The sequence below is a fragment of the Triturus cristatus genome, chromosome 9 (assembly GCF_964204655.1).
Source record: "Triturus cristatus chromosome 9, aTriCri1.1, whole genome shotgun sequence".
Lineage (NCBI taxonomy): Eukaryota > Metazoa > Chordata > Amphibia > Caudata > Salamandridae > Triturus > Triturus cristatus.
The window spans coordinates 169,200,148-169,223,804 of NC_140592.1; the positions used below are offsets into that span (position 1 = coordinate 169,200,148).

A 23,657-nucleotide genomic window follows, 5' to 3' on the forward strand; every position below is an offset into this window, starting at 1 on the left:
GTCACAAGAAGGTCTTGGCTTCTTCGGTGTGCTACGCGGCAGCGTTCATGTGATGAGCAGGCTGCCTGTGGTCACCGCCTCGTGAGTACATGCTTCGCTGCGGCGGGGGCACGGGGCCGGTGCTGAGAAACTTCACAGAGGAGTCGGGCGGGCGTGTAATACCGGGGGTCCAGCTGGCACAAGGCAGTTAATGTGATTTCACACGCGGGCTGGCAAACAAACCAAGCAAAGGGACACCCAGTGAAGCTCTCGCACTTTCACACTCCAGCCTCTAGTCTAGGGCCTCTTTTTCACGGCAATGCGCCTCTCAGCTGGAATTAATTGGGCAGAGGCCAGGGCAATAGAGTAGGTATCCTCACTGGGTGTTTGCAATGCCAATCCGCGCCTTCCCTGTTTTCCAGTGCAGGCACACGCGTGAACAGAGTGCCATGACAGCATTGACGGGACTCCCAGGCCTGGCACTGTGCTGATGCCCCCGCCGGGTCACAGCAGCTGACCCAGTGGTGGTGAGTGCAAAGATGCTGCACCAGTTATCCTCTGCACCAGCGCGGGGTCGTGCATCGGCGAGCCCTGTCCCACCTTGCAAGCGCGTTGAAGCCTACTCTGGTAGTTAAATGAGGTTTGTGACTTCTAGGCGCTCGCACGCAGCCCCCTGTGGCGAAGTCACTCGTCCTGGAAAATTGAATTGGTGTGATTATATAACCCTGGGCGGCCAACTACGCTATGCTCGCGTAGTTTGTGCTACTTGGCGCTACGCGAATTGCACATAGCACAGTGCAAAAATGCGTAGCGTAGTTGGCATTTTATGCTCGCTCGCGGTCCTAAACGTCAAGATGGCGACCGCGAGCGAGCAAAAAAACATCCCGACAAGACTTTTTCCTTGTTCGCGATCGGCAACATCAAGTTGGTGATCGCGAGCGTGGAAAATAAACCTCCCGGCGAGATTCTCAAGTAAAAATCTACTTGAGCGGCAGAAAACAGCTCGCACTGTGCGAGATGCTGTTTTCAATGATTGCACAGTGCGGACAGCATCCGGCACTGTGTAATCTTCCCGAACAGCGCAGTTCGCGTAGCGCTACGCGTATCTCATGTAGTGCGAAGTGCACTTCGCGTAGCTACGCGTAGTGCTACTACGCAAACTACGCCCAGGGTTAGTGATTATCGACTCTTACAATACAAGCCGTTTGTTTCAAACCTGCCCTAGGCTAGATCTCGACTGTCACCCGTGTTGGACATGTAAAGCAAAGTCATCATGCCAAACTGTAAGGTGGCCCGCCCAGTTATAGAATCCTTTGTTGTACTTTCCTGGGGAAGAGAAACTCTCCAGAATCGAAGGGGGGTGCGCAGACTGTGTCCTACGCTTCACACTAACAGTTCGAGTTCTTTGCAGTGTGTGGGAATAAAAGTAGAACCTAATAATATACAGTAGGCCCAGGGCATAACACAGGCCCCCGCTTTGCGGGGGAGGAGTGGGCACGCTCCAGGGAACCCCTCAATCAGTGGAGCCAGGCCTCTTCATTAATTAAATGATGCGCGCAGATGTCTCCGCGGTCTTCAGGGCGGGGGCTACAGATTAGCATGAAGGTGGGTTTGGGAATCGTACTTGTAATAGCGTAAAATACTTTAAGTAATGCATAAAAATGCCTGTATGTATAACTCACACACTGGTATGTCACCAGATAACTATTATGCCCTTGCTGCAACTTAGCACAACTTTGCTTCTTGCAATATGTTTTCCAGCCTATATTTAACTAGCAAATAAAAGTGATTTGTACATTTTAGTTAATCTTATAAACTAGGGGTCCAGTTAGAATTTCACTATGGCTGTCATTCTGAAAATGTTATACTATTTCAAACCCTAAAAGCCCTTTGTGCTAGCATTCCTGCCCCGCCCTACATCCCCTCTGACTAACAATCTACTCCTGTGTTTCTGGGCCTCTTCTCTCAGCCCTGCATACTAGGTGCTCATGAATAATACTGTTAGGCAATATCATGAGAGAGGGGTGTAGGTGGTAGGCTGACATGGAGCAAGGAAATAGAGAAAGAGAAATTAGGGGAAACACCTTGATAAAGGGACAAATAGAAAAAGTGATTATGAGCGAAAGAAAAATTAAGGATGTGAAATAGCAGATGGGTATATAAAGGAAAGACCGAAAGAAAGACTGGAAGGAAATAAACATGAAACGAAATAAGGGAGAAAAGGCAGGATGGAAGGGTGAAAGGAATGATGAAAGAATTAATGAATAGAGTAGTGAAAGAATTGGTAGAGGGAATGTTGAAAGGATGGATGGAAGAGTGAAAAATCAATAGGTGAAAGGGTGAATGAATTGAAGGGTGAAGAATAGATAGATTGGGAAGAGTGAAGGCTGAATATTTTAAATAATGTGTGGATTGATCCATGGATATAATGATTGATGGATGCATGAAAGAAAAGCTATAAATATGTACATATGAAAGGACTACAGTCTTCCGATCGCATCCACCTGTCATGGTTGGTGCACAGCAGTGGGAGCATATCCCACTATAAAAATGCAAACAGCCCTGCGTCGTGGTCACACACAGAGGAAAGCTCGCACTCCGAGATATAGTTGCTGTAGTAGTTTATTCCAATGTTTATTCAAAAGACTGAAGTCTTTCTACCGGAATGATCTTTGTGGTGTTATTTCTGATATTTGTATGTGTTGATCATCTTCATTCCTTAATTTTGCTCGCAAGAAAGTGTCACTCATAGTCATTGAAATGTCACTCATAATTACACTGAAATCATGAAAATGTCACACATGGCAATCTGAAACCTTGGCAGCTATGCCACCAGCAGTCCCCGTTTTCCAGCCTCCAGGGGCCCCATCAGTGTTGCAGCACATACAAGCAGCACTACACTCTCTCGCTGGCGTTGGTTGCACCAGTGAGTTGCCTCATAACAGTCCTACTTCATAAATTAAATGGTGCATGCCGCATGCTGGTGGTGCAGGTGACCTGAGCTTTGAGGCCCAGAAACAAGGGTTATTGAAGGTAACTGCCTCGAGTCCAGCGACCATTTGCGTATTTACATACCTTTTGTAAACTGGTTACACAGGCTTCGTTTTTTTCTGGTTCCAGTACCCCCTGGGCCCCCACTCTGCCTGTTCCTTGCATTTGAAATGTACATTTACTGCTGTAGTGTGAGAATGCATTTCATGAAAAGGAATATAAAGTAGGGTTGCCAAACAAAAAATGCCAGCCATGTGTTTAAAGAGCCTGGAAAGACCACGTCTTGGCACTAAATAGGGTTATAAATAAAAAAGTATGTATTCATTTGCAATGTGACTTTTCTATCTTTGTTCCCTTTAATTATTAGTCATGGATCTCATAATTCAGGCAGCCCTAGAACACAATTAAAGTGCATTCTATTTATATATGTTGTTCGAAGTATGCACAGATAAGTGCTGATTATACGGCTTTAGGTGACTGCTTATTTTTGTCGGTGGGGCAAAGTGGTAGGTGGTGGGCCGGGCCGCTGGAGGGGGGCGCCCCCACATTGTGCTTTGCAGGGGGGCCCCCTCAAGTTTCGTTACGCCACTGGCACTGGGACAAATGCAGCATATTTCACTGTGTCCAGTTTTGATCCAGCTCGTTAAGCAGGTTTCATGAAAAATGCAATAAAAAAGGTGGTAAATAATGGATAAAATGCTAAACAAAAAAAACGAATTCAGAAATGTATTTGCATTGGTTTATATGAGCCATCCCCCAAAAGAGACTTATCGCGGACTACTTGGCTGAGACAGCGATCTGACCATGCCAGGACCTTAAGATAGAAGGAGACTGAGAAACACGTTTCATGTTGGAGTGACATCACTTCAACTAGTATGCAAACAAAAGTGGAGATGGTCTAAAGTTCTAAAGCCCTGCCCCGCAGAAGTCGAAAAAAATCATCGACCAAATTAAAGTGGGAGACATACACTAAGACATTTGAATTACCAGTAAAGGTTTACAAAACAAAACTCTATCTGACCTCAAGTTACGGAAGTGAATGAAAGAGTGAAAGAATGAAAACTTTTCTTGTTTGATTTTTTAAAATCACAAAATATACACATTATAAAATATCAACACTAGTAAAATAACAAAATTAATACATGATAAAATAGATAATATTCATGTTGCTGCGTTAAAGGGAGTACAGATAAACGCCTGTATATAAGTGCGAACTGCGAAGCATGTCCCTATCAATGGGATGCATCAAGTAGCAGACCAGGCCATATGCACGCAATACGGACCAGTCCATATGAATAGAGCTCAGACCAGCCCTAGAGACTCGAGTGCAGAATCATCAACCCCTGTGACGGCATCAGACATTAAAGGTTTCACTGTATCATTGGAACGCCTCGGAAAATGGTACAAAGTAACCCTGGTGAACGTGATACATTAGCAGCCACTGGCAGCAACCCTGCCAGGTTTCCAGGTCCATGCTTGACAACCTGCTCCAGTCCAGGATTTTCTTTGAATTCTTTGACTTTTTTTGTAGCTTAGTCCATTAGAAAACTAGGACTACAATTCCCAGACTCAGTGAAAAAAACACCTGGCTTTGGGGAACTCATCACACCTGGGCCTGGGAAATTTGGCAGCTATGTGGCAGTCGTGTAACATAGCTCCCAAATTAGCAGCTCCTTGATGTCTAGTGCTGACGTTCTAACCAACAGCACTTTTCTTTCTGGGACTTCATAAGTTCTCATTTAATGCTAACGATCTTTCATGCAGACTCCTGGTGAAAAGTGACTTAAATGCCAGGACTACGTTACATCGGAATCGCATCACACGGCAGTTATACCAGGGAAATAAAAGACTCCTGGAATCGAGGTACATAACAACGCAGAGTAGTGTAGTTAAACCCTTGCACACTAATTGACTGTATAGAAACAGACATTGTGAATAACACAATGTGTTTAGCACATCCTCTGTGAGTTCAGACCCCCTGCTTACCTCTAGGTTGGGGGTCCTCGCCCTGGGCGGGGGCTGCCTCGCACTGGAATCCGCTCACTGAGGCATTCGAGTGAAGGCAGGCTCTCTGTCGCCTTGGCCCGTGGAACAGGAGCAGTGTCCTCCCCGGCAGTCTCTACAGGACGCACAACTCCGTTGCCCTGGGAGACGGTACAACTTCCGCACTGAGGCGCGAGCTCGCGTTGCCGTGCTCGCGCACAGTACAAACGATCACTCGCTGGAGAGAGGGCACGAGGGAGCGTTTCACGTCTCTAGCAACAGCTCATAGCACGGCACGTGGAAGCTGTAAGACGTAATATCATAATATGGAACAAACATGATGGTAAGACAATGTAGAAGAGGTCCGCAGCAGTATCTCATATCTACACTGGAGTACGCATCCGTGTCTCATATCTAAACTTTTAAAATACGAACACAAACGGCGAAATTATTTTGGATAAAAACAACGTAAATAATGTATGTGGTAATGAGAGTAGTCTCCCATTTAAACAACCATTTGCAATGCAATAGGTGTCGCATTTATGAGAGTTAGAGTTATTGGTGTTGTAAATGATAAAGTATTTTACCCATATGTTTTGGTTTGGAGTGGAGTGGATGTATGTGGTGTGGAGTAGAACTATGTGGGTTGGATTGTAATTGTTAGTTGTGGAATTGTGTGGTGTGGATTGGGTTTGTGTAGTGAAAATATGTGGCATGGTGTGCAGTGGGACCATGTGGATAGTAATTCTGTGTTATTGAGTGTACTGGAATTATGTGGAGTGGGATTGTGTGTTCTGGACTGTAATTAAGTGGAATGGTATTTTGTGGCTTGATGTGGATTTCTGTGTTTTGGATTAGATATATGAGGTGTGTTGTGCAATTGTGGTGTTGAATTATGGGTTTGTATTTGAATTATGTGGTCTGGAATGGAAATGTGTAGAGTAGAATTGTGTAGTGTGGAAGTGTGTGCCGTTTAGTGTAATTATGCTGATTGAAATTATGTGGTATAGTGTGGAGTGTATTTGTGTGGATTGTGTTACCAAGTTTGAAAATGATGAAACAATTACAAAGAAAGGCGGCCTTTCAATGTGCACATATTCACAAAAAAAAAAATGTTGCTCCCACTAAAAAATGTTGGAAAGGCACAACTAATATCTGTGAGATATGGGAGACTAAGAAGGGCTCTTCACATTCTGCGAGGTGGAGGAAGGGGCATACATTGAATTACACCACTGTGTACATTGAAACTTAAACCTTCATGAAAAGTTGACGAGCGCCTGAAAGAGGTTTTTTTGGGAGGCTGGAGCCTATAATTATTTTCCTGTTTCTTTGTTAATGCTGGTTGAGTGTGAAACTGGATGTGCTGCTTTATCGCAAGGTTATTTAACAGTTTTCCTCACAACCATTGAAAGTGCATGGGTGTTTGCGATTTTTTTTTTCACTGCAAAGGTATTTGAGGCTTTACATGAGCACCAGTTACGTTACACACAGACGGAATCCTTAAACAAAGAATGCAAACCCTTGACGGCTATTTGCACTTTCCAGAGTTTTTTAGTGCCCTTTCCCCTGCTTTGTGTTTTAGTATCGCTGCAAAAAAGATAAGCCAACTAAAGCGGGTGTTGGAGAGGTGTTGTAACCCAACATACGCCACAGATATTTTCTACTAATATAATTGGTATCATTTAATAGTAAAATGTGCCATATACATTCATCAAAGGAAGCATTCTAGAAAAGTTTCATTTGCCTAAGCACCACAGTTCTGAAAATATTTGCCAATTTCAAACTGCATTTTGCATTCAGTAAGTGTGATGTTTGAGGTTTACCAAGTCTGGCTTTAACTGAACCACGCTGCATTATTGGACTTGTAGTTTTGGCTTCCCTTGGTAGGCCCACCCCTCCTAGCCCAAATGCGAGCAGTGCTGCAGTACGCTAAATCATTGGGACTGAATGCAAGCTGTCCACGGCATGTGTTCACTGGGCTTCAGTTTCCAGAGCCTTCTCCCTTTTCAATGCCACGGAGCTGTGACTTACTTCTTCAAGGCCCTGCCAGTCTTTCAAAGTCAAGCCTCTGCCCTAAGCCTGACAGTCTTTCTGAGGAACTGGACTAGCGTCACTGACTAGGTCACAGCCCTGCCTGCCTTTATGAGGTGCCAGCCTGCTGCATAATCGTCTTTTTTCCTGTAAGCAGATGGCGTCCTGCCCTGGAAGGTCTTGGACGTGTGAATGTTTATTTAAATAATCATAAAAGCTAATTACAATTCCTTATAACTTATGGTGAAAGGGAAAGTTTATTTGTCTGCAGGAGGCAAGCAACCATGATATTAAGAAAAAATGCTTGTCCTGATTGAGCGGGTTTCTAGAGACCCGACCCCCACCCGGATCAGCAGTGGAGCAGCCCATTGCGCGCACTGGACACAGGTAGTCATGACAAATGCTTTTGAGAACCCCTCCTGCGTACAGACGAGCAACCAACAGGCATGCACCGGATAGCGGCCAGCAGAGAAAATGCAGCCACAATCAATGTGATTTAGCGACTACTCTCTAGCGGCAGAGCAGCAACATACAAAATCACACTGGTTACGGGCAACCAGACAGGCTGCAGCCGCAACTGCTGTCTGTTTAATACACAGACCAGGGTACAAGACCATGTTTGCCTTTCTTTCATGCAAATATCTAATTGGTGAGATGTGTTGCCTGCAACTGCTGTCTGTTTAATTACAGACCAGGGTGCGAGACCATGTTTGCCTTTCTTTGATGCAAATATCTAATTGGTGGGACTCCAATGTGTTGCGTTTTCAACCACACACCCAAACAGCGCTCTTGATTTAGTTACTGCATTATCACATCCCCTAAAGTGCCCAGAGCATCATGCTTCACATAATGCGATCCATATTTCCTTTTAACTCTGTTGCCTTGGTTTGTTGTACAGGTCATGTTGAAATAGACGACGAAAAGGTACGCAAAATGACGCGGTTAACAAAAGAAGCATGGTAAACGTGACTACATTATTGCCCCCACAGGGGCACACGATGAGGCCAGCGGGTGGGGATTTGGGATGCTTCACAGCGCTAACCCCGGAACGGGAGCTGCGTGAACAGTGCAGTGCGCACCCACGCCAAACACAAACTTCTGACTTACGTTCTGAAGAAGGTGGGGCCTTTCCTTTTAATGATTACCCCATTCGCGGGGCACACAGAGCTCGAACCTTGCAGGCACAGCTCAACCATTTAAAAACAACCTGCGGCGACGATCAAAAGAGCACTGACTGAGTACCTCAGCGCGCAATGCCGCTGTCCGCTCTTCATTCTGTCCTGGGCATGTCCACGGGGGTGCTGTTCGCTTCTCTGTAAAATGAATCCAAAAAAGAGCGAGCCTGCGAGTGGTGCGCGCGCACCACAGCGAGCCATGTGGTTTCAATTATCGCGCTCGTGTCTGGGCACAATAATTGAAACCACATGGCAGCGGTGCGCGTAATAGACACCAATAAGCCATGGGTGGAGCAATGCGCCCGCCTTTGGCCAATTGCATGCTGTCTTTGATAAAAAGACGCACACAAAGGCCAATAGCATGGGCCAAAAGGAAAAGCACACGCACGAGCGTGTGCGATTCCTAGGTCCGTTTTTGAAACCCCTACAAGAGGTCTCTCGCTGAGCGAGCAGTGCTGCGCACTGCAACGCTAGGCGCGAGACCTAAAAATGACCCACAGCTGAGACATGTTAGTTTTACTGTAATTTCAATTAAAGTGCAGGTGTACAGTGTCTGATAATACCTGCCTGTTAAAACACTATCATGCATGGTATGCCGCCCTAGTGTCGGCTATCTGGGCTGGCCGTAAAGCTTTCATGTCCTAGGCGAATATGCCCATTTAAGAAGCCCCTCTCCAAACAGGGGCTCACATACACACAAACACTACGTTGCACACGCACTCTTAAAATGACCACTAGCAATAATACATTTTGCAAGGTACAAAGAGACATCCTAGCTCTTCAAAAAAAAAACATAATTCTGTAGCGACCCCAATTCCTGTGGGCAGTGGCCTCCAACATAGTTCTAGGAGGGCCTGACTTTATCAGTGACTATGCAAATGAGTTCCAATAAAATCCATTGTATATAAATCTATACTATATTGATACCGTGAACACCTGTCTTGATCCAGCCATCCTGGACGTACATTGGACACCCCTTTAAAGCGGTATATGAGTCAGACAATGACGATGCACAAATAAATGAACGAAGAGATTGCATTGAGAAGCTAGACACTCTTAATGTTGTTATTTATATTTAATAAGTATGAGGTAAGGGATCCACTAATAACACGTGACAAGGCAGATGCGATGTCTGATCCTCTTGTTTTTTATTATCACTCCGAAGCAGGCTTTTTATTGGCTAAGCACAACTTAAAGCAACATTTGGTTAACAGTATCTCACATGTAAGTTTATAAACAGCATTTAGAAATCATGTTCTTCTATCGTAAGTCTTTGAACTCACTCAAGGTAGGAACATTTTAATAGGAACATGTTTGGTTAGCACGTTTAAAAATACATGTTCTTGTTTGTTGATTTAATAAAATGTGCTATCTGTGTGTTCTATTTTAAGTTAACTGTGTTATAAGTTTTAAAATTGAGGGTTGACTGTTGATTACAACCATACGTGTGTTTCAGTTGCAGCATCTAGGCAAGTTAATCACCTTTTCGTGTTCTTTGAAAAAAGACACTATTGCAATAAAGCAATCAAGATAGAATTAAATGTTTCCTAAAATGATTTCACTACCCCATATCTCTTACCACCCCATACAAATGTCTGGATGTGTTAGTGTAAATGCCTGGCATAACTCCTTGGGGAAACCCACCTCTCCAGTATTGGCGGTAACGTGTACAGAAAATAATATTGTATATTCACAGGCCTGCTCTTTAGAATATACCCTGAGTTGCACCTAGCGGAATCATTCTCTCTCACCTTCTGCTGTTGGTTGCCTAGTATATAATTCCACCACCTATACAGTGAATTCATTACATTGCATTGCATGAGGGACTATTTTACACCTAAAATGTACACAGAATCATCACCCATTATATTCTTTATCACATGAATTGCATTGTCAACAGAAAGCAATCGCTTTTTAATTTGCTTTTTTCACTGCAGAAGGCCTTTTTAAAGGTTTTAGTTGGGAATTGTGTGCAAGTCAAATGCACATATATACATAGACGCTCACACATACACAAGGGCACATAATCCAGCTGTTTAAACTAAAACAAGCATTGGTAAAGTCTAGGTTTGGCTTTAATGTGGTAACAAGGAAACACAGGCATGCATAAATGAAGTTTGTATGCATTCGCATTAGGGTCAGACCTGTTGTCTTTGCCAATGCTTATTTTTGTAATATTCTCCCTTCCTAGCTACAGACATGTGGCAATGTCTTCTCTCCGTAGTGGGATCCATGAAGAGTTTTTCCTAAACTTCCTTGGCATTAGCAAATATAAGTCTTGAGGTGTCAGCAAGAACATGGCAGCCAGTGTGAGAGTCTAACTCTTCTGTGTCCCTTAAAGAGAATCCAGAACTCAAGTGTGCATGGATCCCTCACTGGGTAACCTGTGGCTGGAACTTTTGCTAAGGACAAATGCTGGGACAGGGCTAATCCCATGGACAATTTATCAATGTGCCAACTTTGCATATGTTATCACCCACTGGGGTTGAAGACCCTAACAACCGGTGACCTGCACAGCATCATCCACTTACAACCACTCAGGGGTCCGTGCTTCCCCCAACTCCTCTTCATAATCTGCAATTCTGTCTCTCTTGAAGATGCTCCGGGGACCATCGCAGCCACAGGAATCTGCCCTCCACAAGCTCAGATCTACCATTGCACCAAACAAGTGAGCCTCAAACTGTGGTAGAGTGCCCCAGGCCACCCACTACTGTTGGTTCTGTGTCATGCCAGGGTGTTATGCCCTGTATAGTACTTTCATATCTTGCAGTTTACCAGTCCACCTGCTGCTCAGTCACAGTGTGTGTTTGGAGTAGAATGTTGAGAATGCTGTGATGCGTGGAATGTTGGGAGTCTGACTGAGTGAGGTATGACAGTTACAGATGGGCTGAGCAGCAGGCAGGCTGCTCCTGGTGGGGTATGCTGTGGCATAGGACCAAGGGCTGACTATTGGGCTAGCCTACTTTACCTTCACCTATTACCTGGACTACTTGTCTGATGTACCAACCTACCATCTTGCTGTACAACTGGAATAAAGGTACTTAAGAACTTATATGGCTACCAGTGTCTACTTTCTATCACAGAGCACAACACAGGGAGTGTGCAAAACCTCCAGAAACAAAACTTCATGCATGTTTCAGGGGCTCTGGTAGCAGGTTCTGGCATCTTTGAGGTCCAGCTGATGGTCTATAAGGAGGGCCTACAAAGAAAATGTGAGGGTCAGCTCAGAGTTTTCCAACATTAAGAAAGGATAACTTGAGCTGGATAATGGCAACTTAGGTCCTCTTCTGGTGAGCACAGGATGACATAGATCGATTTGATAGCAGGTTGAAAGTGTCAAACTGGGGTTTTGCATAGAAAGGCCCAGTTTGACAGATTCTGAGCACCAGTAGAATGCGTCAGGAGGTCAATCGAGGGTGAGTAAATGCTAGTGGTAGACTGAGGGCCTGATTTAGATCTTTGTAAGGCCCACAGGAGAAATATCAGAGCTGTACTCACTGCAGCCGATATGAGTATACTTTATTTTACTTTTAGTACATTCAAAATACAAAAGGTCACAGTAGAAATATGAAATTATGTATTTACACTATATACACTTCAACGTGACATTGTGAACCCCAGTGAGGTGACCATAACCAAACAGTGATATATATGGAGTGCTGAAAACGGGGGAGGTAGTGGTTACTGGTATTTCAAAAGTAGAGGAGCTATAGTACAATCAATTTCTATAAGATTTTTGTTATTCTTACGCTCTATCTTTCTATTAGCCTATGACGTTTCGACCCTCTCGTGATATGAGGTCTCTTCAGGACAGGAATTCTGGGGCCTAAATGAAGGACATAGTTTTAGGTTTAAGCAAAAGGGAGTACAGAGTGTGGGCCTAGTCAGTAGGTAATTAGCTACCAATGGGCACATGATAGTGCCTATATTGTGGAGTTACTCCTAAATAGGTCCTAGGTATTTCCGTGAAGTCCAAGAGGATTAATATAGGCACTATCGTGTATCTACTGTGATCTTTTGAATTTTGAATGTTCAAAATTTAAAATAAAGTATATTCATTTCGGCTGAAGTGAGTACAGCTCTGAAATTTGTCCTGTGGGCCTTATCTAGATGCATTAATCACTACAATACTGATTGACCTAATTTAATTAAGGTCTTATTCTATATGTTCTTTGGTCTTTGATTGATTCATGCAAATTATACTACTTCTTGCAGAAATTTTAATAAGTACGTAAATAAGTTCCTTGTGAACACTGTTTTTGCTCATTAGCAACACTCAGTTCGCAAGGACGTATGGGTGGCTCTTGTTTTTTGTGAATATGATTTAGATCTTGGCGGTCCGAATGCCGGCCCGTCGCAGCAGCGGTCTCTGAAACACCGTTGAGCTGCAGACGATCCACCCGCCCTATCTAGATGTATACGCGACAGACAGACGACCGCCTTGGCGGTGGTGTTCTGTGCTGGGATCCTGCCAAGCAGATATGGCCTGGTGGTGTCCTGTCAACAGAGTACTGATGGGGGGTGACCCTGGAAGTGGGGAGACAGATATGTCACATTTAGTTTTTACGTAAATTACATATATGTTGTGTAAGTATACATATGTCTGTGCGATATGTGTTATGTGCATTATGTGTACATTCTGCACTGCACCCCACCAACATACACATACAAAGTAATGTATGCCTGCACACACCACCAACACTTACCTTCCAGTCTGTCAAAAGGGGTGCCGGTCAGTCGCGGTCAAGGTGCAGCAGGACAGGTGGACCTGGGCAAAGGAAAAGAGGAAGAAACTGCATCTTGAACTCCAAAAAAAAGGTGTGTATTCACCCGTTTTTGTCCATTTCCGCTGACTCGCAGTAGGAGCAGTTCCCGTTGGAATTCCCTCAGAAACAAGCCAGAACCAAATACTGATGGCGGTAATCCTGGCTGGAGTCCTGCAGCAGTCTCCTACAGTCCATCTCGCCGAAGGGGCAGGGAGCTAAGTCCTGGTGGAGTTGGCGGGACTGCATCGGTCTTCTTGTCCATTGCACTGCAGCATCTGAATTGGGCGGGCAGACCGCCAAAAAAGCCCACTCCGTCGCAGTCCCACCAACATCTTAAATCAGCTATGGGTTTCTCATAGTCGATTGTTAGTCCTCGACGACTGCTTGATTGGTGATAAAGTTTGTCTCAGCATTGGCAATAGGTGTGTGAGGGCTATTGTTTTTTTCAAATGTACAGGCAAAATTTTAGTGTAAGTGGAGGCATGCTTGTCAGACAGTGGGCCATACACCAGTGGCATATTAGTGCATTTATTTTAGCGTGAATATACTTACTAGCTTACATACAAAGTAAAGTAGTTCAAATGTAAAGTACCGTGATGTAAAAGTATTCCTGATGTAATGACTGCAATGTAATGACTCGCGATGTAATGGCATGGAGTTAAAAAAAAATACAAACCTGTTTAGGACAGAGGTATCCTCGTGAATGACCACAAAATGGTGGTTACAACATGATATATGTTTTTTAAGAGTAGTCCTTTTATTGTTCAAAATTGTGTTCGGGATCAGTGAGAAATGTGTTTGGGATATGTGACTGAATCATATATCTTTGGGAAAAAACTAATATTATTTTTTTTTAAACCCAAGCAAATATAGTACTTTGATGAAAATGTATGCATGATAAAGGTGAAATGCATAGGACTGTATTACATTTCAATGTAATAGTATACATGATATAAATCGCAATTGAAAAAGCAACGATGAAATGTGCATCGATGTATCAACTAATATTCTCTTATTGCAGATGATGCAACATTATAATCTATATATATCATATGGGAAGATAAAGGAAAAGGAGGCAAAGTGAATTAAAGCATTTGCCTAGGATCATGCAATTGGATCAAAAAGGGAAGCCGGGACTAAACCCAGGTTTTTTGATTACATGCTGTGCAAAACAATAAATATAAATCGTACCTACTGAGTGGTCCGTCTCTATGTGACAACGTGGAAGCTGCTGAACGCATGATATATGTATCATTCTCCTGTTTATCACCAAAGAACAGCGCTTTGAGTTGAATTGGTTGAGGAGCTTAGTGAGAAGATATAGTTAATATCGCACCTTAACACAAGCTGACAAAAACCTTTATAGAAAATGTTAGTATTACACTATAAATCAAGTTAATGCAAGAGGTCATTCCAGAAAAATTTACTAAGTTAGGACAAGGCAAGGCGCTCTATCGTTATGTTGATCTCATCCGCTTGCCCTAACTGAGGGAGGAACTCATGGAGAGAAAAGTAAAGAGTGCGAGTGAGAAAGAACACAAAGAATGTAAGGGTAGAGTTTAGTCAGCCACGGCCCGTGCAGGTAAGAGCGGTGGGGCCGTGTGGGATGGGGATTTCGACAGACGACGAGGGAAAATGTGTTATTTATTTAATTTTTCCTTGTGGTCGTCTGTCGAATCTCCCCTCCCCTGCCAACCCGGCCCCACCGCTCTTACCTGCATGGGCCGCGACTGAGTTTACTTTTGGTTGTGGACAGGACAACTGTGTAACAATGTAAAACATAAGACAAGTGGCTCTTTTTTCACACAAAGGATTAGGTACGCAATCAACATTCTGAAATAACTTTTTAATACGGTGCATTCCCTTATGCATTCCCTTTTGTCTCTTCCTATACACCAGACAGGAAAACATTGGCAAGTGTTCTGCAACAGGGTGGCAGAGTTCTTCAAAGATAAGATCAGGAAGATCTTTGCAGATTTTCCTGTACTTATGTGATTAAGGGATGTTAGAAGGCAAGGGGAGGCCCACAATTTCCGGATGGGAAGGTGCTTCTACTGAACTGCCGAACCCCAGTTGTTTAGCCAAGTTCTCCCCGTTGCCTGTGTTTAATTAATACTCTGTTAAGCGGTATCCCCTCAGGCTCACAGGTTGATCAATGCCCACCCAGAGCCCTGCAGTTGCAGAGGCCCTTGAGAAGTTTTTTTCCCAGGTTTTGGAATCCAGGATGTACCCCAAGGCCTGGACGGAGGCAGTGGGGATCCCACTGAGGAAAAAGCCAGATGGTGATATAAACGTTCTAAAAAAAAAACTACGCCCAATTTCCTTGCTGCCATCTCCAGCTAAAATCATGGAGAAGCATATTAACCAGGAACTAGCCCAGTATCTCCTGGATCAAGATCTCCTGGACCCCTCTCAAAACAGGTTCATATGGAATCACAGCATCAAATCGGCGCTTATAATGACTGTCGATTCCATTCGCAGGCAGGTTGAATAGGGAGGTGCGGATATCCTGGTACTGCTAGACCTGTCCACAGCCTTTGACACCATTTCTCCATCTTGTTGCTGCATAGGCTGCACCAGGCTCGGCTGAAGGATGCAGCACTTAACCTGCTGGATTCCTTCTTGCAGGATAGGACGCTTACCATCAGCTGTGGAGACTTCAGAACCAAACCGTTTCAGCTACCCTGTGGTGTCCCTTAAGGGTCCTCCCTTAGCCCTACCCCATTTAGTTTGTATGTTGCCCCTCTGGCAAAGCTGGTGATTTCTTTTGGATAATACTATAAATGGTACCAGTTCCTAAAGGGAGATAAAGGGACAGCAGCCTGTTATGGTTGCAGAGAAAAAGGGGGGGTTAGGTGTCTCTAAATCAGGAATGCGTGTGTGGGAATTGGGAGTGGTACTCCTGTTTGTGTTGTGCCCTCACACACCTTTTCAGGTGTAGAGCATCATCATTGGGCACTGCTCCTCGTGGGGGTGGTGCTGTAGTCCCTCATGGGCCCTACAAGAGGGCTCTCTGTCAGAGATCTTTTTAGGAGTAGCCACAGTTGTGCGTGAGGGTGTGTGGGCCAAGTGGTGATAGTGAGTGTTGTTAAATTAACCCGTTGGTACCCTGATAGGTTTATTGGTGAGTCCTCTGGGTTAGGTTAAAAACAAAACGGGGATGGAGATGCACTTTATGCTAATTGAGAGGGGATAAAACAGATATAATCCCTCTACTCTCAACCCGTATGGCAGTGTGCTTGTGGTGATTAAAAGTGAAGAGTGTTCGACATGTTTCGCACTATTAATGGGTCCCTAATGGATCCCAGAGCGCTTCATCAGGACCTTAAATAATAGTGAGGGGAATGGTAAAATCAGGGAAAGACACCCTATATTGCTACAAAACCTTACGTTGAGGTTGTGTAAACCCGGTATGGTTTTGAGACACGTATTATGCGTGTGCTCTATTTCAAACCCTCCCCGAGGTGGAGTAAGGCTTCTTCGGCAGGTAGCAGTAGAGTGGGGAGAGGAAGTTATCGCCCTCCAACCATATCCTGGAGACCTAACAGCCTGCCCAGTCCGCCGATGTCAGGTGTCGTCCTATGCAGATGACATCCTGATCATCGTTTCCATCTCCAATGACTGGGAAGAGGTGGCTGACAGGTTTTGGGCTCGTATGGGGGAGATCAGTAGGTGGATGAGAGAGGACTGGATTAAAATGAACAGGGAGAAAACTGAGTATGTGGCATTTGGAATGGATTGTTCTCTTTGGACCAACCAGCGGTGATCAGAAACTTGTGGTACTCTTCCTGTTGCGGCGACTGCTGCTAAAACCCATGGTGTGATTTTTGATAACACCTTGACTATTGACACCCAGGTTAACAGAACAGTGAGCTCTTGCTGCTGGATAATTTAGATCCAGAAGAAAATGTTACCTTTTCTCCCAAAAGATCTTAGGGTGTTAGTGTTCATTGTACTTACCTCACGCTTAAACTACTGTAACGCCCTGTACCTGAATACCAACCAGTACTCATCAAACAAGCTCCAAATTTTCCAAAATGCTGTATCACTTTTGATTTTGGGCCTACCCAAACATTTCTGTTAGGAAAGGTTTGAGATCTGAAGCCAGTGCTGCTGTAACCTAAAGCTAAAAATTAAATTGACAAAGCCAATAGATGTCTCATAGGAGAGACCTATTGGCCTTGCCTTCCGCCCATCAATTGTGTGTCTTTTGCTTTCTCGCCCTAAGTGCGCCGGGCATGCCCAGACGTGGGTCTCCGGCTCACTGTGCCACTGGATTCAAGCTATCCTGGCTGATGAGGGGTGAAACCCCGAAACCGGTCCTAGGAGGCTTGTTTCTGGTCCAGGAAGGTCATGGCTTGGCAGTTCCGGCTGGACTGTTCCCATGAAGCACAGGGTCAAGACTGATTTGCATATGGCCAGGCCTAAACTGGGGTGGCAGGGTGATCAAAAGAACGATGGATTTAACCCAGATCTCTTGACTGGGGTGAATGTTTTGATTTGTTCTGCATTCCGTCCATCAACTGTGTGTCTTTTGCAAGATAAGCTAAGCACAACATTTACAGACCAATTAAACAGCTAATACAGAAATGACAGTGGCAATGAATTATACAAAGACATACAGACGATTGGAGAAAAAGTTAACTGTTAATGAATACAAAGTGTCAACCATGGCCTCCCTCCTTGATAAAAACTAGTGTCTTGGTTGTCAGAAAGACTGCTGAATAAAAAGAACTCAAAGAAACACGTGATTGTCTGGAAGATCAATCCAGTAGCAATAATATACAAATTAGAAATGCAAAAGTGTTGACTAAGAGAAATAGTATCGAGGCTTTTAGTGATTCACACTTTTTTGACATGTTACAAGAGAGAAGATTTCAAAGTAAAAATAGTTTGAGCACATAGAGTAGGTACCACAAGCTCGTCAACAAGAGCACATCCAAGAAACATACTCACAAAATTGTCATCATTGGCATTTGTAGACCGGATTCTAGGGAAAGCAAGATAATCTGATGCTGTTGACTTCCGAGGCAATGATATTCAATTATTCCATGGTCTATCACAAAAAATGCTTAACTAGAGGAAAGCACCCAAGGAAGTCATGAGGGAACTTACAAAGAGGCAAATAATACATAGTTGGGAATTCGCTTTGTTCTTCCAGATCAATAATAAATCATGCATTACCAAACACGCAGAAGAAGGTCAATTTATCCTGGAGGTCTCTGAAGAAGTTGCAACTACTCACAGCCAAGAAGAACCACGATCAAAAACTACTATTAGGGGATAATGGGAAAGAAGCAGAAATAACAAAGACAGGAGATGGCACATTGAACAGTTTAAACTGGTGATGCTTTTAAATTCAGCTAGGATCCTCTTGGGAAAGCCACATAAAATGAGGGTGAGAAAATACTCCCCAGCTCTAATATACCAGAAAGGAACACTAAAGAGGCGATTTAAATAATATTGCCAATGGGGGTGAAGTAGGGAAAACATTGTTAATGGGTTTGGAACACCTATACACCTGGGGTTTTCTATTCCCCACTCAAAGATGTCTATTAAAGGCTGGTTTATGAAAGCCCTGAGGGTTTGTGTTGAGTACTGAGGTTGGGGAGGGGAAGGACTGACCCGAGACCTAATACCCGTTTGGCACACATGTTAAGATGGTCATATAGAAGAGTGCTCTGGGAGAAACAGGAAAAGTGAATACATATGGAGAGACCAACATACCGACCTAAAATTGTGTGTTTCTTGTTTTGGAAATATTAGGAAATTAAATTCCTCAATGAAACATAAGTTCTGGCAAACACTCCTATAAAAATCCCAACATTGTTTGCTTACAAGAGATTCACCTCCAATACAAACTTGTGCAATTAATAACACGTAGCTTTGACTATGGAGCCTCCACCCAGCCTTTGATTGCCTGATTTGTTTTAAATATTGCCTGGATATTGTCTAGGGCCAAATGTGTGAAATCATTTAAGCCCACAGCCCTATTACAAGATGGGTGATGGGACCGCTACAGCCCTGCCGCATCCGCTAGGGAACCGCCATTCCCTGGTGGTGTTACAGTTGTGTAGAGGCATCAATATGCTTGGTGGGACCATTGCGGTCCCGCCAAGCATATTATGAGTTTCCTTTACGCCAGGGTTTTCATTGCAGTTCCTCCTCCATGAAAGCCCTGGCGGAGAGGAAACAAAGGGAGTCCTACAGGGCCTCCTTGTACCTCTGCACCTTGTGGATGTAGACAAGGGGGCACAACATGTGCCCTCCTGTGTGTATACACACCAGTTCCTGCACAGCATGGACTTTTCCTTCCATGCTGTGCAGGAACTGTTTTTGCCATTCCCGTTGCAGTGCCCGTTTCTATAGCTATTGCCGTGGGAACGCCCAAAAAAATGCCCGCCAGACAGGAGGAAACTCCGAATCTGGCGGGCGATCTGACCACAGATTTGGTGGTGCAGCGGCAGGACGGACCCAGCACCGCACTGCCAAAGTCGTAATCGGGTCCTTAGTGGTTACAAACCCTGCGATTCACGAAATCACAGGATTTTCGACCGTTAAATAGCTTTTTGACATGTGTTAAACCCATTTAGGTTACTGAATCGATAAATTGGTTTAGAAATGCATTACAAATCCCTATTTGGAAGGAACGTGTGTAGGGCGTCCCTTCCAAACAGTGATTCGGAATGCAATGTATCAGTGTTTTGCAACTGAAATCCAGTTGCATAACACTGAAATGTTACCAACTCCTGAGTTGGGATGGTAATCCATTCACAGAGAGGAACAGGTCCACGTGGACCTCTTCTCTTTTGTGAATGCACAAAAATGTTTGTTTGCGAGTGGGTGACAGGGGACTACAGTCCACTCTTAAGCAAACTTTTTTAAAGTATGTTTTTCCATAAATCCAGGCACGTTTCCTTTAAAGAACACAGGCAGCATTTTTAAAAAGTGTACTTTATTTAAATGCAATGACAGGCATGGTGATCTGCTGACCCCAGCAGGCCACTATCCTGTGATGATATCCAATCATAGTATGAGAATTGATGAGGTAGGTCGGATAGCAAACAACTACGATTTAAAATCTACCGACCCCCCCCGCACCGAGCCAAATTCAAAAGCACAATCACAGACTTTTTTGCCTCCCACCACCCCGTTACTAGACTCCAGTGCCTTCCTCCTTAGCGACCTAAAGTACCAGCTGGAGGACCCCACCAACCTTACCACAGCAACCTCCTGGAGGACCTGACAAACCTTTGGCTTACCCACCAAGAGAAAGGCACCGCTGAACACCTACTGGACCCCATAGTTACTTGCTTCAGAAAGATCACAGTAGAAGTGACCACGCCCTCATCCATTTCAACATAGCCATCCCTCACCACCACAGAAATGCTAATGCCAAACCCTCATACTGGCATTTGAATAAGGTCTCTGAAGATTCTGGACCTCGAAGCTCCTACACCACCAACCGCCAACACTTCAACGATAAACTCCCCAGTTCCATCTCAAATTTCAATGCCTTCATCACCTCCTGCACAGACACCAAGCCCTAATCGACCACCAAGGCCAACAGAACCAGACCACAAGCAAGCTGTTACACAGAAGATCTCAAACTCACCAAGTGCCATTAGAAGGCAGATGTAGACAAAACCAGGACGACACCGACAAGAGCAACTACACATCAGCCCTCAGAGCATACCACCCAAAAATCTGTGCCATTGATCCAGCGTTTCAGGACTAATCATTTTCTAAAGATCAGGCCCAATTTCCATTACCCAACAATAGTCCCTTCACACTGGGTTAGTGTAATTCCAACAACTACATCCAATTTACCAGATTCCAAATCTACAAATTTTTATCTCTAATATACCAAAATTTGCAATGTAATCTTTATATTGTTGATTATTTTGACAAACCAAATCACAATAAATAAGTCACTGCTAATAAAGAGAGACACATTTGTAAAATGTATAATGTTTATCCAGATAATATGAAATAAATACTCATTACAATAAATCATAGAGTACGAACCATAGATCATCACAAGGAGAACAAAATCAGAAGAGAGAACGACAAATTCATATCAATGACAAATGCATGAAAGAGTGGATAGGCGAAGAGACAAAGATTCAGAAACAAAATTCATTTGCAAATGATTATGCAAATTCGGATTACTGTCTATACTAACCCAATAGAAATAGGAAATCTACCCTCTGGCCATGAGAGCAGCAGGGCCCCTCAAGAAGAATTGAAGAGGCAAGGACTAAGTCAGGAATCAGTAAACAGGAACAGGACAGCAAACCGACGACAGCGACAATCTCCCACCAAGCAACCTAGTCAGATGACCTAACCCCTCCCACTAGGCACCTCAATTATACCCTAAAACCCAAATGTCCAACCCTCACATGTACCAAACTACAGGTTTTCTTCACATTTGATTGGTTAAGGAAGGGGGTGTATGGTCACACCACTTTCAGCATGACAGCCTCTCTAAATGTCCTTTTGTTTTCAATTATTCTATGACCTACGTCTTTATCCCAGGAAATACAATTCTAAACTATCATCATTTTCTTCCTCAAAAAAGCACGAAAAGATAGTAATGTATAGCTGATCGCACTTCAGAAGGCAATATATAATCAGATTGGGTAGTTCTAATATTTTTCTAAATTTCCTATTTTACCATTAACAAGAGAACAATTTATTAGTACCTCTGTTTGTTCGACGGTGGCCCTTATAATTGAGTGGAATTCTCATGAATTCTTAGGAAATAAAGAAACGGACATGATACGATATAGATATACAAGAGGTGATCGGTGGGACATGGCCCACACTGATTTCCTGACAATCAATTCTTCGTAAATTTTCGTTTGAACAATTGATATGTACCTTTTTTGCTTTTTGGCTGACCGGGAGTTTTCAGATATGGTGCGGCCATTTAAGAATGTTTCGCCAAATGACTAAAGTAATTATGAAACAACACAGGCATACAATGAATAACCTGTTGTTTGGACTTTATACCATTTTGTCATGTCTTCTCTTAACCTGTAGGGGACTCTTCGTTCACCATAATTCATATTATATCATTTTTTACATCTTTTTAGGGGCTTATCATAGCCTGCAAGAAATTCTCAAAAAATGGATGTTTGATACGAGTTATCCCGAAGTAAGTGGATCTCAAAGTGAGGGAGGCTAGCAGATATTGCCATAATAGGTATAAATGTTTATAACCTTTTTGACCATTACCTTTTAAATCTTATAGGGTTACATATACCTTTATGATTTGACGCACGGAACGAAGAGTTCACAAAAAGCATTAACACATCTAGGATTCTGTCCTCTGGGCTTTTTATACGTATGCCAGATACAAAAAAGAAATAAAATGGGCATATAAACAGGTATGATAAGACTTTGTGAAAGGACTGTTATGATATGTATATATCTCGGATGGGTGGTTCAAATTATACTCCTTCCTTTTTCTTTGTCCAATAGAGTCATATGGGACACTATTTTGTGACCACCATCTTAGGTTAATTTCTGATATCCCAATACATGGGCATCCGGACATCGTTTAAAAACTAGGAAGTGAATTTATTTAGCATATCCAATGGAAAATGTTTAATACTAAGAATATGGATATATAACCTTACTTACAGACAACTTTTGGGTGCTGTGATTATTTTTTCACAGACTATCGGTCGGATTGGGATCGTGCAAGATAAACTTTTACTCAGGAATAGGAACAATATAATCACAGAAAGGAATATTGTTTTAAAAGGTCAGTTATTCTAAAATGTTTATGCACTTGAGATTAGTGAGTATCTATAGTCACCTTGCACTTGTTGGACGGTGAGATAGTGGGTCTTTGTTTTTTCTTTGTGATCACTCTTTTCATTTAAAAGGGTTAGCACAATTTGGCACCTTATGGGGAATATAAAATTCTTTTCCTTTGAATTTGGAGCACTTTCTTCTTGTTCTTGACACAAATACTTTCTGCACCTAAAGACTTTAAAAGTTCCATGGTGGAACCAATACCCGATAAATGGGGACATGTTTTACATATATTAATGAGAACAGTATATATGAGATCCTATTATTGTTCTTACAGCCTTGAGAAAGTCACCTTGAGTGACGAAACACCTGTCGGCTGTTGCGCATGTGGATCAAGACCATAAAGCTACGGACATCGCTCATAAACAGTCCCATTATTACTGTGTTTGTTTAGAGACAATGGGTCTTTATGGTCTTACTTTGAATAACTGTGTTTTTTATAAAATGTATTCCTTACATTAAAAAGAATATGTTTTGTACAAATCCATCTTTGTGTGTTGCCAGTGATACATTGACAAAATGAAATACAGTTTGCTTATAATGGTTATATACAAGTTGGAATAGAATATTACTTTGGAGTGCTGGGATATCTGTATGTTATATCATTTTCTTCCTCTTCACTGGCAAAATCTTTCCTATATATCTTTCTTGCTGAGCACCTCCCCGCAGAGGAAGCTTCCTTCTGTTAGTCGTATTGTTCTTTCATACTGATTTTGGCAGCCACTCAGGACTTGAAGGACAAAATAATGTTCCACTCTCCTCTTCATGCTCATTTTCATTATTTTAACAACATTTTACCCCCACAGCATTATTAACCCATTACGTGTCATGCAGAATAGAAAATCATGTTTCTAGGAAAACAAAACATAGACATTATTCACTTATAATTAGGCTGTCCGGTTTTTGG

At 43.2% G+C, this 23,657-nt stretch overlaps 1 protein-coding gene and 1 long non-coding RNA gene across 2 annotated transcripts in view; one reads left to right on the top strand and one right to left on the bottom strand.

Annotated features, from left to right (window-relative positions):
- The window catches only part of DNAH12 (dynein axonemal heavy chain 12), a 1,449,067-nt gene extending 1,443,976 nt beyond the window's left edge, over positions 1–5,091 (bottom strand). Inside the window, exon 1 of the mRNA XM_085624669.1 lies at positions 4,957–5,091. The gene's annotated coding sequence lies outside the window, so the exon portion shown is untranslated. The remainder of the gene's footprint in view (positions 1–4,956) is intronic.
- LOC146797586 (uncharacterized) overlaps positions 1–23,196 on the top strand; it is a 76,125-nt gene extending 52,929 nt beyond the window's left edge. Inside the window, exons 2-3 of the long non-coding RNA XR_014968504.1 lie at positions 22,610–22,697; positions 23,028–23,196. This is a non-coding gene — a long non-coding RNA (uncharacterized LOC146797586). The remainder of the gene's footprint in view (positions 1–22,609; positions 22,698–23,027) is intronic.
- The last annotated feature ends 461 nt before the right edge of the window (positions 23,197–23,657 follow it).